This window comes from Lates calcarifer, linkage group LG19, assembly GCF_001640805.2.
Source record: "Lates calcarifer isolate ASB-BC8 linkage group LG19, TLL_Latcal_v3, whole genome shotgun sequence".
Lineage (NCBI taxonomy): Eukaryota > Metazoa > Chordata > Actinopteri > Centropomidae > Lates > Lates calcarifer.
The window spans coordinates 50,440-62,696 of NC_066851.1; positions in this window are offsets into that span (position 1 = coordinate 50,440).

Below are 12,257 nucleotides of genomic sequence, written 5' to 3' on the forward strand. Positions count from 1 at the left end.
CCAATCTAGCTCCATCCCTTCCATTGTCCGTATCCCGCCCTGGTTCATCTCTCCTCTACTTTCAAAATTCACCTGGTGAATCATCACCATCTCCCACTCACCTCCCCCCTCAGAGAAGAGGACGAGGCAGCACAAGGACAGTCTACAGTCATCGCCGGAGTTCTACTACTATTCCGAGGATAACTTCAGAAGCCATCACATTCCAACAAGGTCCCCCAATGGTCAGCTCCATATAAAAATGTTCAACTTCATCAGCCTCACTTCAAAAAACTGTAAAAGAGAGGGGCATTCCCTTTCATTGCACTGACAACATGGCAAAAGTTTTCAATAACCTCATGTTAGCCCATCTCTCATCACTCAATACCTTCTCTCTTCTGGGTGACGTCACCTTGCAAACACCTGTTACATGTTGTGACGTCAGTAGCCCCCTTAAAGAGACAGTATAACTGCACCCCCAAGCTGAGCTTTTTTAAAAAAGTATTCAAGTATGCTATTAGTATAGTCCTTTTAAAATAAAAAGTGAGAAAAGAAAATTGAATTTTCGGTCAGATCTAACACAACCACTGTCACAAACTGACTCTGACTAGGCACCAGGACCCTCCATCTCCCAGAACCTCCCGCTCTCAGTCATTTACTTCATGGAACTGGGATGTACCCTGGCTCCAATCCCCACAGACCACAGTAATTGGTGTTCCTGGCACTGGGATGCCAGGACACTTTGTTACCTAATGTTTCCAACTACAGCAGCTCTCAGTAGCTGGAGCTTCTGGCACCGGATTGCCAGCACCAACTGCCACCTTGTTCCTCCAACCGCAGCAGCTCACAGTAGCCGGAGCTCATGGCACTGTGTCGCCAGCACCATTCGCCACCTCATTACTCTAACAGGAGGCAGCTCACAGTAACTGGAGCCACTGGGACACCAGTGCAGAACTCCACTGCTGCACCTTTGCTGCTTCTGCAGCCCTTACCTGCTCTTTGTGTGGAGGTCCATCTCACCCAGCCTCTTCATGCTCCATTCTTGTCTGCACAGAGACGCAACAGCTTGTCTCTTGGCTCCCATCTCTCTAGATGACTCAAGATGGACTGAACTTAGTCTTTGGCTCAGTCTTCTTGCCAACTGGACCGGGATCTCCTTCATCTACAACAACCAACTAACTAATCCTCACGACATTCACTTGTACAATGACACTGCTCCTTCTGCCAGTTTTGGGGGTTTCCATTAGGGAGATTATTCAAAGAAGAACAGCCCTCTGCGAAATCCCATTGTAGCCACCACCACCATTCTGTGGGGCCATGAATGATCCTGTAAATCCAATCTCATATACTCAGACAACCTTCCAGTAGTAGACATAGTCAACATAGGAAACCTTGACTCTCCATCCATAATGCCCCTAATGTGCTACCTAACTTTACACACACCACTTTATATATTGAAAAAACTAACGGATAAGTGTTAGATGAATCTGAATACAAATAGCCCATTTGAAGCAAAAACAAAGTCAGTAAAAAGAGCTCAATGACGCAGTATCACATTTCTCAACGTAAAAACCAGAATAAAATAAAAGCTGTATTTTCCCCCTGAGCATGGTAAAGTAAAGAAACACAACTGAGCACTTTGTACCCCACAGACAGGGTGTTGCAGCCAGTAAAAATGGATCTGGGCACCAGGTTCTGCTCTGTTACATTAAGAGTGACATTTTCCCTTGTAATCTGAACAATCTTCATTTATCAGCAAGTGTTTAGTGAGTCAACACTGAATGCACTGAGCCATTAAATCACTTGGGTGTTGTCTTTGTTGTGTGACATGCATTTGCAACAGCTAAAAATTCAAACATTTCTTCTCTTTGGATGAAAGATTAGTACTCTATGTAATGTTTGTTTAGTTCCAAAGGAGGACAATTGGAAATATAAATAGTTAATAGGAAAGTTTTACCACCAGCAGCTTGCTTTAGTTGGAAAAATACGGAGTGATATTAGGTCATTTTTACATTACAGTACAAGAGCTATTTTTGTATGACCATGAAAACTCTTACTGCCTGGCCACACAAAGAGAAAGTGGCTAATGCGAAAAACACCAGTCCTATTCTCTTGTTTCCTCAGAATAACCAACACAAATAATTATGCATGCCTTTTATTTTCTCCATGCTCAGGCATAAGTAAATGTGTTTTAATTGTGATCCTCTTAGATGTAGATTATTTGGTTGTGATTTTTAGCTGCCAGAGCAGTACCTGGACTGGTGATCTGTCCAGGGTGTACCCTACCTCTTGCCCAATGTCAACTGGGATAGGCTTCAGCCCCTCTGTGACCCTAACAGATAAGTGGTATAGATAGTGGATGGACGGATAGAGCAGTACTTGTCTTTGTTAATGCTGCAGTTAGTTTCCAACTGATGGTACAGAAAGTGCTGTTGTTTCTTTAAATTCAGTGAGCAGCAGTTCTGTGGAGGGAAGAACCTTGTTGATGAGAGAGGTCAGAGGTCATAGTCAGACCGGTTCAGCTGACAGAAAGGCTAAATAACTCAGATAACCTGGCTTTACAGGTGGTGAGCAGAATGAACAGCACCTCCAATCTCCAATCGATCCAGGTTCCACTCCTGTCAGCCAAGAACTGAAATCTGAGGCTGCAGTGGACACCTGCTCACCAAAATTGGACTGTTGAAAACTGGAAATATGTAGCCTGGTCTGATGGATCTCTGCTGAGGCAGCAGATGGTAAGAAACTGAATCCATGAAGCTAGCCTGCCTCATGTCAACAGTCTGGGCTCGTGGTGGTGGTGTAATGGTGTGGGGAATATTTTCCTGACTCACTTTGGGCCCTTAATAGCATATCAGTCATGGTTAGAATGCCACAGCCTATCTGAGTATTGTTGCTGACCATTTTCATCCCTTTATGCCCACAGTTTACCATATTCTAATGGCTATTTCCAGCAGGATAATGCCTTCGTGTCACAAAGCAGAAGTTGTCTCAAACTGGTTTCATGAACATAACAGTGAGTTCAGTGTACTTCAGTGACCTCTCCAGTTCCTAATAAAGAGTGTATACAGCTACAAACTGTGTAAAGAATTGTTATTAGGGTCCAAGCAGTAGCGTGCAAAGGCCCTATTGTAATCGTAGGAATTATTATTATTTCTGTGACACTAAAATTGCATTTTTGAGGGCCTAAACATGCTCAGAAATTCACAAAACTTTGCATACACATCAGACCTGACGAAAATTGACATCTGATAGGAGTCTCATTCATTGGCATTGTAAAATGGCTCTATAGCACCCCCTTGGTCATGCTCAAAAGCCCCTTGCCATTGGGCTTAGTTTGTCCGAGGTGAATGAAATTTGGAAGCATGATGTAACATACCGAGATGCACCAAAAGTTTCTTGACATCACCTCAAACCTACAGGAAGTGGCCATTTTGATTTTATCGCACAAATTAACCAGGAAGTTGATGTAACTCAGGCATACTTTGTCTGATCTGCCCCAGATTTCACAGGTTTGACAACATACCCGTCCTGAACACATCTACATGCCAATATTCAGGTATAGTCATAGCGCCACCTATTGGCAACAGGAAATTATGTGTTTCATCCAAGTGGGTTGATCTGATTCACCTCAAATGTGGTCAAACAAGCATTAAGATCACAATTGTGCTGAATTGTGAAGACTGTGAATCTTCATGGGATGCCCTTGCTGTGTTGCCATGGCGAATTTCGATGTTCCACCGCTGTGGGTCCCCTGACAGGTGTGGGGTGCAAGGACCTGTGTTCAACGCTGCTTGCAGCTTTAAGTATTATTATTATTATTATTATCATCATGCTATGTTCTCCTTCCTGTGTTCTAGAGTGTATGTTTATTCTCACAGAGCACTTTATTAACAGCTATCAAAAAGCTGAGATGCTGAGCAGTAGAAGTAGAGACCCTTTTGTATTGATTTTATATTAGGAGGAAATCACAAAGAATCATGTGTCAACTTTTTGTAAAATTGTGTTTTAAGAGAATTAAGTTAAAAATGTTTTTTTCATGCCTAAAGAAGAATAAAAACACTTAAAAATTCTGACTGAGGATTTCATAATTCATGCATGAAAGAGTTGAGAACACCATGCTAAATAATGTCTTTAACTTGTTTCCCACCTTGAATAATCTCCTTCTCCATGTTTGTGCACTGTTGAATCTTGGAACATTTTCCAAGACCAGATTCAAGCAGGTGTTCTCTGAATGCTGTAGTTGTAACTATGCTTCATTGAATCATCTTGATAGTGTAAATACACAGACATATTCAAAGTTAGACTTAGTGTATGTACCACTGGGACAGAGCATACTGTATAAGACAGACATACCATATGGTGGTTTCAAACTGTAAGTGATCATTAACTTTTATAAAATAGCAGCAGTAGGTCCTTGATGCACAGTTATTGACTGTTGCATGAAAGGAACTGCCCTCCCACCTGTCACCACTGGCACTAGCTCACATTTTTGGAGCCTTAGGCACACTGAAACAATCTACAAATCATGTCATTTACATCAAAAACTAGTTTAACAGCAATAAATTTGTATTTATGGACTAAATACGTGTGTAAGACATAACAATACATTTGCCACGATACTGGGGAGAGCTACAAGGATCAGACCCTGATGCAATGTTAAACTGGGGATAAATTTATGAGCTTTATAAATATCACTTGATGAACCAGAACACTGGGCATTTTCCCATTTCACGCAGTGAGAATTCTCTTGATCTTTACTGTAACACACTTTATTACATGGCCCATTGCAGAAAACTCAAATGGTACCATGGGGATAACTAAATGACTCAGAGTTATTTCAGAGGTTAGGTTAAAAAAAAAAACAAAAAAACAAGGCTGTTCTGTATTTTGATAATATGTATCAAAACTCATCTTGGACATTCCATCTGTAATTTCCTCTCCTCATCTTGCTCACAGCTTTCCCATGTCCCGAGTCTGCTTAAATAAGCCATTACCTTCAGTTCCAGTATTTATCTTTCCTTTACATTGAATACGATTAATTTCAATAATTACACAGCAAAGATGATGTCTGGGTCTTTACCAGAGTCTGGAATCACCTCAATTACAAAATGATTTGAGGGACCTATTTTGAGATTTTTTTTAAAACTTTGAACTCCACTTTAAGGGAAAAGAAGCTTAGTTTTTAATTTTTCTCATCAGCAAGTCTTACTGTTGAAATGACAAAATAGCTTGTTTCGGACTGAGATAAATGGTACTCAATGATGAATTCATACTACATATCAAGCTACATGGCATGAAAAATTAGCATAACTGTGTTTTTTTCCAAACCAGGAGTTATTATATAGATATATCTGTACATAAAGACACACTGTTTACTATATCTGCATGTGTGGCTGCTGGATGAGAGATGCTGCATGATGATCACCGGACCCTGGCAGCTGAGAATCCACTCGGTAAAAAAATCTGGGACAGCCATTGCTACTAAGATCATTCTTCTTTCTTCCTCCAGACCCTCCCTAGATTATCAGATGGTGTTCGGACATGCGTCTAGTTTGAATGTCTAATACCTTTCATTTTTTCAGTGTGTTTTGACAGTGAATTGAATGGAGCTGTTGGATTGTTCTGACTTTTCAGTGAACAGTAGTCATGGTCAAATTCGAGGCTCAAGTGAAGTTCTTCTAATTCGTTATGGAGTGTAACCAATAAGTCAGCTGACCTTGATTTCTGTTGTCTGAAGATGTCTTGTGTCTGTGTTGGATGACTCTTGCTGGGGGGGTATGCTGCATTGGCTGTAGTGGTTATTGTTGAACACTTCCTGCTCTGCTGGCTCCTCCAGTATATTTAGATTGTGTTCTGATTGTCACCTATGGATTGAGATGTGGATTGTTGCATTGTATAAAACATGTCCAAAAAAGTCAAAAAGTTGTTCATTTGTTTGGTGACTGGGTGCCGTAATGATGAATCTCACCTCCTTGAGTCATATCTCATGATATTGTCTCCTCATCACAGTTTCTGTGTATTCCTCCAGACTAATGCAGTCTCCAAAAGAAATGGACTCCATCTCTGAAATTGTTCCAAGCAGTCCTGCAGAGCTGAGACAGCACCCTATGGCGAGACCTTAATCTGTTTCTCTGCATCACATGATCAGAAACTCCATCAGTGGAGAACAGTGTTTGGACGCAATCACAGAATTTATGCACCATTCCTCGCTGATATGTCCCCATCATCTAGTACTGTGGGTGTTACTGTTTCAATGAAAACAAAGATACAGCAGCTCGCCATTATTTAATGTGATTCTCACATGACAGTTTTTATCATTAGACCTGAACAAATATAGCCACTGCCAATATAAAGTCAGCTACAAAAAACTGGGGTGTCATCCTGGACTGTGACTTGAGCCGAGACCAACACATAAAGAAGGCAGTCCAGTCAGTTAATCAACTGAGGAATATTTCTGAAATTGGATCAGTTTTGTCTCTCGGTAACACACAGAAAATGATTGAATGAATGATACTGTAATACCTTGTTTGAACAGTTGAGCTATGGGGCAGCTCTAGATTGTTCAAAACTCAGCAGCTAGAGTTTCCCCATCACAGCAATCTTGGCTTCACTGCATTGGCTTCCAGTCACTTTCAGTCAATCCACTTTAAAAAGCTTTTAATTACATAAAAAACCCTGAATGATTTGGTGCCAGTGTATATAACTGAGCTCCTTACACCCCACTGGCTGAAAAGGGGTGTCTGCTAGTCTGGGTCTGCTAACTCTTGCAGAGTCCAGGTTAAAAACAAAGAATGATGGAGCCTTTGCAGTTCTGACTCCTTGGCTCTGGAACAGCCTTCCACTGAGCATCAGGTCAGCTGACTCTGTTACTGCTTTTAAATCTCATCTGAAAACAGAATTTTATAGAATGGCTTTTCCTATCAGCTGAAGGATTTTTAAAATCTTTTATTTCTTTCATTGCACTGGGTTGTTGGTCAAAGCCATGTTAACATTACATTATACATTAGCCAACAGGATAGATGGGAGCAGGTCTAAATGGGTTAGTCTGTATATGTAGAGCAGAGTGTACCAGCTGGGCAAAGGATAGTACTGCGCCAGTCTTAGCTACGTCCAACTTTGTGATTTGAATTTACAATGGTTGTAGCTGGTGATTACTGTTGCCAAGCAACAATCTTATATCCAAAGCACACTTTAACCTCTCCCTTCAAAGAGGCTATGGAAGATATGATAAATGCAAACCAAAAGAAAATTGGAGAGCAGAGATCATCACTGATCACAGCTGTCAGTGTGAGTGGTAGGTCATTAATAGAGCAACATTACTTTAACAAAGTACTTTATTCCTACGGTTTTAGGTTAGGCCTTCATTGTTACAATTGAATGCTAGTGCTAATAATTAACATATACACATCCCACAAGCAGGAGGAATCTCAAAATTGGTCTACACCCACACCCCAAAAACCAAAGGAGACCTGAGAAAACATGAGAAGGTGGAGCTTGAAAAGAAAAAAATCATTCTGGAAATGAATGAGTGTCAGACAGTAATACAGATAGACAATCTTCACCATTCATGAAAACATAGTTCTCCAAGTTTGTCCACCATGAAATGTAAATATGAAATATGCCAAATTCAGATCAAAATAGGTAATACAATAATAATAATAATAATAATAATAATAATAATAATAATAATAATTGTTGTTTATATTTATATAATTCAGAGCTGAATTGTTCTGAACTGTACATTCTTGAAATTTGAGATTGTTGATTATTGTTGTTTTGTTGTGTATGTTTATACATTTGTTGTTTTAAAAAAGTTTATAAAAACATGTGATGTGCTAATTAAAAGATCCAATACACATTTACTAAATTCAAACGAAATTCAGACGTGAGAATGAATATAAGCTATTTGAAACAGCAATGTTAGATTCTAAGTGTTTGCTCTATGGATATTTTACTGACAGTGGTCAGTCATTCTTCTACAACATGTTATATGGACCTGTAAGTTTATGATTGTGGACAAGTTGTGCTTGGGGTTCATCTCCTCCATCATCACTTCTTCCCTCCTTGGGAGCTGGATTCTCTTTTGAGTAGAGATGTTGTGCAGCACCGTAGTGACAGTAGTGACGACACAGGCATGTTCAGGATGCATTCCCATTTCATTGTGGAGACAGTGAAACCTAAAAAACAAGTACCAAAAATAGGCCAGTCCATACCTTTTCAAATATAGGCCTAGTATCATTTAGTTTACTTACACCCACCCGCTTCAATAAGTAATCGGGTGCTCATTAAGGCAGTTCAGTGGGCCATGTCACAATGACTGAACCCACATAAAATACTGGAACATATGATTCACTTTAGTAAGTTATTGACATCATGCAATAGCTGATTCACTCATACTAGTTGAATTGTGATGTACATATACAATCTGTGATAAATCAAATACCCAGGACCATACACACAGTGCACCAGGGTCTTTTGGGGGCCCTGACACACCAGGCCCATTGCCTGCTTATAATTCAGACTTGCATGAATTTTGTCTCACAGTGGCTCTAAAGAAATGCTCATTGGTTGTCCAAAATGGACTGTTGTCAACAAATGTAATTGTTATCTGTAAACTAGACACAGAAAAACTGGTCCAACTGTATCACTAGGGAAAAGGTCAACAGGTGTCATCAAAAAAAATGATCCTCTTATACATTGTGCTTACATCTGGAGTGAAATGTGCCATGAAATGTTTTGCTTTGCTTTGTCGTGCTCTTGTGACCATGAGAAGAAGATTTAATTACAGTTTGGCTTATTTCCATCCCCTGACTGTGGAGCTAAAAGCTTCTGAGGATCTGACCGTACCATCCCTGCTGATCCCTGGGCACCAGTTACACTGCTGACTTGCTGAGGCCTTGGCAACCACTGCCTAGTTTTAATGGTAGCCCACATAGTGCCAGTGCAGGCTGTTTTATCATTACCTGTTCAATCAATTCAAGTGTTGGCCACAGTCCCCAGTAGGGGCAGTTGTTACTATGAGCTCTGTGTAGCTCTGCATGTCAAAGGGTGAAGAGGTCATCAGCCACGTTGAAGTGATTTTCATCAAGACCTGCTTTCACCTTCCTGGTCTGCTCCAATCCTGCTCTATAATTGTTGGGGGGTGGGGGGGCGGTTACTTTTCCTTCCCTTTTCTTCCCTGAAGGAAGCCTGGGGGGGAACAGCTGGTCCCTGTCGGCTCTGTATCTGTCAATTCACTGTGTGTCCATCCTGCCACCCCCAACTCACCCTGCTGGTTGGAAACCATAAATGTGTCACTGGCCCAGAGCAACGTCTACTGTGTGAAGCACCGCCTTGCCCGCTTCATGCCCTCTGCCAGCCCTCCCTAAATCATTCAGTTAGGACAGTAGCAGTGAATGACATTTCCACCAGGCCCAGAGGACACAGAGGTAAAGCCAAGGCCAAGGGGGAAAGTCATTCCCCTCAATGTTCAGAGAGCTTATGCAGTACATATCCCTTACAATAAACATTTAGCACTTACCATCATGTAATATAGTTTCAGTCACAAAGGGACAGCTTAGGCAGTGTATGTGGACAATGTGTGGAATATATTTTAACATACGCACATCAACGGTTTGCATGTAGTGTTCAGGAATTCCAATCTTTTCTACTGGTGTTTTTTCTAGAATGATACAAACTGTGTTGTCTCTAGTGCAATATGCTGTCCTCCAAAGCCTTCTCTTACTTACTCATCTTTTATACATCTCCAAACTAACAATGAAACAATGAAAGCATTATACATTTACAAAGTGTTAAAATCTCACTTGAGTACTGTGTGAAGAATTGTTTTCAGGTGGATACTGACTAAACCAAGCTTTCCCCTCAGGGCTCACCATTCAGTAGTGTAGCATCAACACAATTTTCACAGTAAACTGAGTAAAAACAGTTCTTAATTTTCATGATATATGAGCTTTGTGTAGTTGCAGTTTAACATTTTGGGAGGACAATAAATTTGTTTTACTTCCATTCCAAACTGGATGTTAGTGTGTCCTGCAATCTTGAGGCCTGAAAGGTACTCAAGACCCAATAATCAACCCAAAGCACTCAATACATTTAGAGGTCTGGACCTTGAACTACTGAGGAAAATGCCACTCAAATCCACAGACACTAGTGTTCATCCAGACACTACAGAGAGGCAGAGGTTGGTCTTAATAACACCATTAAAGTTTCCTTCATTTTGTTTGAAGTACTTTAATGTAGCTTAGTAGGATGGAAACGATTTTGTGCTTTTGCCTCACAGGAGAATAAAATGAGTTGTATTGGTTGTAGGAATGTTGTTGTTCCACCTCCACTTGGCAGCGGTGGAGGTGGGGTGAGGGACAGGATTTGAACTTGTTTCATTCATTATACTGAGGTCTACTGAGGTCTTCTTTGCTTGTGTACAACTGAGAGCAACACCATACATATCTTCCAGGAGAGAACTGACACCACTGTCCACAAATGTACAGTGGTGTCAGTTAATAACATCTCTTAACACATGTTTGATACTTTATGTAAAGTACTTTGTTTCAAACTTTGTGAGACTTACAGGAGTATGCCTCAGAACAACACCCATAGGCCCATATGTACACTTCATTAAAGCAATGCTGGTTGCCTTAACTGTTCCTCCTGTTCCAATATATGCATATATTAATAATAAGAGGCGTTACCAGTATGACTCTTTATATTGCTCTTTCGATTCAGGTCAGCAAATAAACACTATTTGGAATTATGGGAGACTTTTAATTGTCTAACTCAGACTGTCAAAGTCTAATTATTAGTTTCAGCTGAATGTTAGAACAGCAATTAGAGATACTGTCACTCACATTAATGTCTGAATGTGATCTCTCTGCAGCTACTACGGATAGAATAATTACAGCAACCAATAGAAGTTTTTAATGTACATATGAGTGTTGTTTTAAGACACACCATTATCTGTAAATAATCATGATAGGTACTGAGCGGCCAAATTTTAAAGGGATGACCCTGTGGTGTGTACCCTCATTTATCCCGGAAAAAACAAAGTGAACAAACACAGACTGTGGTTTAGGGTAAAACAATCTGGTGGTATTCAATGGACCACAAAAAATACATTATCAACCCCTTACCATAGCTGTGCACAAGAACATGACCACAGTACCACACCATTGAGAAATGACACATTTGTCCTGCCAGTGTCTGGTAGCAGTGCTCTTTGTTCCCTCCTGTCTCCATACTCCTGCCAGCAGCCTGAGGACAGCAGGCCAGTGAGCAGAGGTACAGTACCCTTTGCCACAAACTCCACAAGCCTTATGTCACGTACACCATCCCTTGCCATCTCAAGCTGCCCAGCTGTGTATGCGTGTGTGTGTGGCTACTCAGGGAGTTGATGACAGACTGATGAGTTCCTGACTCTAAGAGAAACGGTGAGCAACAGGCCGACCATCCGCTCAGCTCTCCTCCTTCCCCTGGACCAGGAGCCTTTTTCCTGCATGACACACTAAAAATGCCAACACACATAATCCCCCACCCCTGCCGCACACACACACACACACACACACACACACACACACACACACACACAATGTGTTCACTTTTCTGCTTTATTTAAAGGTCCTACATTATAGAAAGTGAGATTTCCATGTCTTTCATTATTATATATATATATACACGTGTGTGTGTGTGTGTGTGTGTGTGTATACTCAGCAGTGAGTTTTAGCAAGCTGCAGAAAAGAAAATCAGTATTGCACTAGTGAAATCTGTAACCATCAATGAAGCCCCTCTGATACTAGACTAAAAACCCACTAACATCTGGCTTACATTCATTTCCTAATCAAATGACTCTGCAACTATTGATTGGCTCCAGCTCAAATCGGCAGTGAAGGAAACATGACACATAGGAGTCCATTTTCACTGGGATGGCAGAAGTAACAAATATGATTGGCTGAACAGGATGAATGTCAGTTGGGTTTTCATTCAGTCCAACTGATCATCACAGCAACACTGTTTCAAACAAAATACCAATCAATTTCATCAATCATTGGACAGTGTATCACTATCTTGCTCAGTTCACATACATTTAATCACTTCTATTATTAATTCATCAGCATTTTCATCACCTCCATTTTTTCTGTTTTTGTTCTAGTCTTACAGCCTCAAGTGATAAATAGATTTAGTGTTGGTAAATGATAAATGTAAGACTGTTTTCGTCAGATCACCACTGTTTTACTTAAATCAGCCTTGAATTAATCAAGTCACTTCATAATTTATCGCTCCATTTTTCA